The 6,073-nt window shown below is 36.8% G+C and overlaps 1 pseudogene; it reads left to right on the top strand.

Moving 5' to 3' along the window:
- Window positions 1-1,003: 1,003 nt before the first annotated feature.
- LOC113295421 lies at window positions 1,004-3,361 on the top strand (annotated as a pseudogene).
- The last annotated feature ends 2,712 nt before the right edge of the window (window positions 3,362-6,073 follow it).

The following is a 6,073-nucleotide window of genomic DNA, read 5'->3' as shown; positions in this document are numbered from 1 at the left end:
ATACCACTTTCGATGGTCATATGACTCATTAACCCTAATGTCACTACATATATGAAGGTTTGGAAGTTTAGTTCGGGAGATGAAAGACTTAGTCGAATATGGAATAACATCCCGGAGCGAAATCAAGAATCTTCGATAATAAAAAGAAAACTTTGGCAAGCCTTATTGGAGATATCAAATTACAAACGTTCTTTTGGACCGAACCCAACACAAGAATGTTAGGGCTTACGGCAAAAATGTCATTTTATGGGATTCCTTATATCGGTCTCCGTAATTTTTTTGTGATTTTTTACTTGGGTAATCGATCCCCTTTCGATTCCCCTACTTTTCTTTGGTTGTAATCTTTGGATTATGATACTTTTAGTACGTCTTTTCTCAATGATTTTCTATTTGACTGATAAAAAAAATGTCGTCATGGAATCACTCCGGATGAAGCCGCCTCATGCAGGTTGTGGTCCTCCTCCTGGATGTCATAAGACTCCTAACATTGTTATAATTAAGTGTCGAATTTTAAACTCTTTTTTCTGGAAAATAATTGAGCTCTTGAACATGTTGAAGACGTCTCATGCGGATCGTGGTCCTCCAGGATGTCACAAGGCTCGTAACGTTATTATTATTATCAACATTATTATTATCATGTGTTGAATTTTTAACTCTTTTTTTCTTTTGGAAAATAATTAGACTCTTAAGGAACCGAACTCTTAAACATGTCTTTTACGAAGCCTCTGTTTTCTTTCACGTGCAGGAAACGTACAAAGTTACTTCCACTTGTAAGTCCCAAACGTCAGAAATGAATCTTTGAAGAATAGTCTCGTATTCTCATAATCAAAATAAATTTGTTTGTCAGGAACTCCTTCAGTTGGTATCAAGAAAAGTTCTGATAGAGAAATGGAAAAATAGACCCGCCATTATAGTTCTTGGAGCTCTTAATATCTTTCTTTTCTCATAAGAAAACCCATGTTTTTATTTTTCAGTCTTCTTAAATTTTCCAAGTGCTATAGATATGTTATCTACAGACAAAGTATTTAAATCCCTATTTCTAAAATGGTTTCTTGTAAGGGACAAGAAACCCAATACGTTGTTCGTAACATCTCCACCATATAAAGTATCCGAATATGCAAATACAAAATCAGCTGTTCGAATCGCTAGAATCGTTTTAGAAAGTTCTAAACTCGGGCTCAAGAATGTAAGATAAGATGGTTTGTATTAGGAGACGATGATACAGTATTCTTCCCTGATAATCGAGTAAGTGTTCTATCAAAGTATGACCATAATCAAATGTATTATATTCGTGATAATTCAGAAATTGTCGAACAAGATGTTTCGCATTCGTATAATATGGCATATATGGTGGTGGTGGTTTTGCTATTAGTTATAGATTAGCTTTTGAGTTAGAAGTTAGATGACTGCATTAGTCGCTACTCGTATATGCATGGTTCTGACGAGAGAATATCTGCTTGTGTGGCTGATATTGGTGCTCTTACTAAAGAAGCTGGTTTCCATCAGGTACACAATTTTTTGAACCTTCCTTTTTTTTTTCTCTTTATTTGTTGGCCAACTTTGCTATAAAGTTCATTAATTGTTTCCACAAGTGCCATTTCGGTCATTACCCATTAAGCTTTGAATTTATAGAACTCACTCATATATTAGCGAGAGCATTTCGTCAAAATGTTCGTATTTAAGTTTCACCTCGATTTTGTTTTGTTTACCTTTCCTATTCATGCAACTTTGAGGGGAAAGTAAAAGTTAGTGATAATTCTTATTCGAAAACAAGAAAAGCTACGGTCCAAGAGCAGTGGTATCCCATCAACTCCAGTAAGGAGGAAGTCAAGGATTCAATCCCCACCGTCGTAAAGATTTATAATAGATTAATTGTATAGTAGGTTTAGCGGTGTTGGGTCTGGCAGTGGGGTAGAGGCCGGGATTCGGCTTTCACGTATCAAAAAAAAAAAAAAAGAGAAAACTACCGCTAATTTTGTCGGTAAACACACTGCAAATATTCCGAGGTGGCAAGCTTTACAGCAACGCATTCCGAGGTGGCAAGCTTTACAGCAACGCCGGACACCGGTTGGCCCCGGTTTTCATCCCACTTTTATATACAGTATAAAGTGCCGGTGTCACTGCTGTACAGTGGTAAAGTTACTGGGTGATGATACCAGTAATCTGAGTTCGAAACTCGTTAGCATCAAATCCTTTACAGATCGAAAAAAAAAAAATATATATATATATATATACGGTATAAAGTAGTGAAACACGTTTATGTTAACTTGCAGCTTGATATACGATGATCCGTACGGATTGTTAGCGGCACATCCATTGGCGCCTCTAGCATCTCTACACCATCTAGATGATGTGGAACCGTTATTCCCGAAAATGACACTTCCTGAAAATGACACAGTTGGATTCGGTTAAGGAGTTGATGGATAACGCATACAAAATGGATGCAGGTCGAACTTTACAACAAAGTGTTTGTTACGATTCGAAACGGGAATGGTCCATATCGGTCTCGTGGGGGTATACTGTTCAAATATATCCTTATTTTTTATCCGCACAGGAGCTGTGCACTCCTTTACAAAGTTTTCGGACTTGGAGCACGCGGAGTGAAAAGTTGTTTACGTTTAATGTAAGGCCTGTTAATAGTGACCCATGTGATGGCCCATTTATCTTTTTCTTGGAGAAACTGGTCAAGGGTCGGAGGGAAACAGTTAGTACATATAAGTCACTTTGATCAAATTGGAATGAAATGTTATCATCCAAAATATGTTGCTGCTATGAAAGTGAGGACAGATGCGATATCTTCGTCCATAATGGACAATAACGAGTCGGTCGAAGTATGTATTTTCTTTTTCTTTTGTGAATTAGGTATTTCATTAAAAATTAAGACTCAAAATGAGTCGACATTACAATAGTAGTAGAACCATCTATGACAGCTAACAAATTAAAAATATTACAAGAAAAATAAATGATAAAACCACCTAAAAGTGTTGGACACGCGTATGTTGCCTCGTTAATAACCTTGTCAAAGAAAACCCAAAACCAAAAGGAGAAAACCTTGACCAAGGAAGAGAGCACTACGCGATAAGTCCTAAATAAGGTCCTAAAACTAAAATTGTAAAGATAAACAAAACATGTGTAATTCTTCAAAACTCTAGGAAGCATGCATTCTTTATTGGTACCCAATGAGTAGTCTTCTAAAACTGGCAGTATGTAAGGATTCACAAACAAGTTGTGAAGATTGAGCATCGTTGCTTGAGATAAAACTATCAAGATGGATTCCTGAGCCCTTCTATCACGAACAAGTCTGATAAAAGTGTCACGGCGGCCTATACAGGAAAGAGATTTCTTCTTAATGATTGAGGATGACGGTATAGTCTTTTCCACGATCGAAGATTTGATTGGTGAAGGTTGCATCTTCGAAAAAACATAGCCAGAATTGATTTCAGCATCATGTTGTTTCACAGGAGCATTCATTTCCTATTCCAAGAAGAGACACAAAGATAAGTAAAATTACACATAAACGTTAAATATACACCATACATGCTAAAAGAGAAAGCTAATAAATAGAAAACAATCAATAAAAGTAACTACACCAACAGGTAAATAAAAGGTGACCAAACTAAAGATGCTAGAGTAAAACAGGAGTTTTAAAACGAATGCCTAAATTCAGCACAATTGTTTACAGTAACTATTACTATACTATCTTGCAGTGAGACATCCCATCACTAGAAACGTAATGAGATTTTAGTGATTTTTGTAAATCCAAGTTAATGAACTTGAAATGTTGTCATCTAGATTACAGAAAAAGAACCCGTAACAAAAAAGAAAGCAAACAAAGGCAAAAATAGGAAGAGATAGGCCCCTGGGCAGCCAACCCAAGCCGACTGCAAATAGGTCTGACTCTTGTAAATTGCGGAGATGAGCTTTAAAGAAAACACCCTATTAAAGGAACTCCAAACCTGACCACAACACCAACTTGGCAGAGAGGATTAAAGCTTGCTAGCACTAAAACAATGACTAAGGGATTTAAATGAAATAAGTAAGGAACACTAAGTTAAGTGGACTTACCTGGGGGTTGGTTCAATCAGAGGAGCAAGGGTTAGAACTGATGATTACTCTTCATATTTAACACAGACCATCAAAGGGTAAGGAAGAAAAATGACTGATTAAAACAAAAGATTCTTCAAAAAACTAGGGAATTAGGACATAAAAACATGAAATTGGGAAGAAAAGAGAAAGACTGGGATAGAAAGAGAGAAGCTTAAACTAGAAAGGGTAAACAAAAACCCAGAAACCAAATAATCAAAACTAAAGAAACTCCACTGATAAACTAACACACAACTGAGTTTTAGGATTAAAACCAGAAAGGAGACTGGAGAGAATTCAAAAAAATCTAACGAGGGGGAAAATACAAACTTAAACAACCGGGAGTCAACAGAAGACAAAGAGAAAAAGCAAAGAGAGAAAGAACAGATAAGAAGGGAGAAGAACAACAACAACTCAATCAAAAAGAACTAACATCATCAAGTAGATGCTAAAACCACACATCCAACACATATTATAGACAAAGAAACGGGTTAGGCTTAACAGACTTAACAGATTTATTAAGAATATCTAACATGGTAGCTTTTAATATCCATATTAAACAGAGCATAGACCAGCACAAGAGGAAGATACATAGTCTTTCATCAAACATGTCAAGGGACAAACCAAGAGATTGCTGATCTAAGGGGTACATACCCTGCCCAAGGCCTAAAACAGAGGAAATTAGATAAATAAGAGGAAAGTCATTCATTATGAAGAATACCACTTAATCCATAATGACAAGATAATAGAGCAAAAACCAAGAAGAGGATTTCAGGTTAAACAATAGAAGAAATGGAGAACAAGGGATTTTAGCTCCCATAACAACCTCGAGATATTAAATCACACCACACATCGGATAAACCAAGATAATAGGGAAAGAATCAGGGATTTGAATCACCCAAGACTAAGGGAGAACATAAAGATAATAGAAAGAGAGATAGAGATCAGAAACAAAATACGTTATATTACGAACTAGATGTCCAAACCACAATCGAAATCAGACAAGAAAACAAGCAGATCCGGGAGATTTAGCCTTGATTTAAACAGTCCAAAAGGCCATTTCATCAAAAAGATTAGATAAACATCTATGGTGGTCTCAACTCAACCATTGTAACCATTTAAGCCTTTAAATCCTAGATCTATAAATCAAGAACAAATAAACCTAATAAAAGAAAAAGAAACCCATTAAACCAACTAAGAACCTTTCAAACATAAAACCCCTCTCCTAAAACAAGAGATGAGAAACTAGTCCTAACAAAATCAGATTTAGATCGCTGCTCAGAAAAAAAAAACCCTTTGAATCATCTGTGTATTCCATCAGTTTATCAGTTCAAGAATCCCTTACTCTTGATCTACCTTCCCCCAAGATTTCCTAAATTTTTACTCACGATCTGAGTAGGCCGCCATTGAAAGATATGAAGAAAAAATTTCTAGGGTTTTTTGGATAAGAAAGAAGAGGAGCGGAGAGGAGAGAGGACCTCTCTTTGGGTTGAAAATGACTCCAAAATCGGTCGCTCGAGGTATGTGTGCCCTCATCTTCTTCTTCTTTTTTTCTTTGTTTGATTAAATTTTTTATTAATATTATTACATAATTAACTAATTGGAATCCTAACAATCTAAGTTCCAAGCAGCGTACTACTACATAAGTTGAACAGGTTGCCGTGCTAGCCTACCAGTGAGCCTCATGAAGAACAAAGCCGAGGGAGCCGAAGCGGATAATGTGGCTAATGTTTTCGTAAAGGGGGGAAAACTAACTCTACCGTCCATGTCAAACTCTGTAATATTGCGCCATCTTGGACTCGAACCTGGGACCTCCTGAAGCCCATGAAACCTCTGCAAAGCGCATGAAACCAACTGTTCTACAAGCCGGTTTTTTTAATTGTTGGTGTATACCGTTTGGAGGTTGTACAACATCACAACCACTCGGGCGATGGCGGCCTGGTCGTGAGAAATACTGTTTGGGGTGCCTTTGCGATATCGTGGACTTTAA

Source organism: Papaver somniferum, chromosome 7 (assembly GCF_003573695.1).
Source record: "Papaver somniferum cultivar HN1 chromosome 7, ASM357369v1, whole genome shotgun sequence".
NCBI lineage: Eukaryota > Viridiplantae > Streptophyta > Magnoliopsida > Ranunculales > Papaveraceae > Papaver > Papaver somniferum.
The sequence above is the reverse complement of the archived record's forward strand: the minus strand, read 5'-3'. Positions and strand labels throughout refer to the sequence as shown.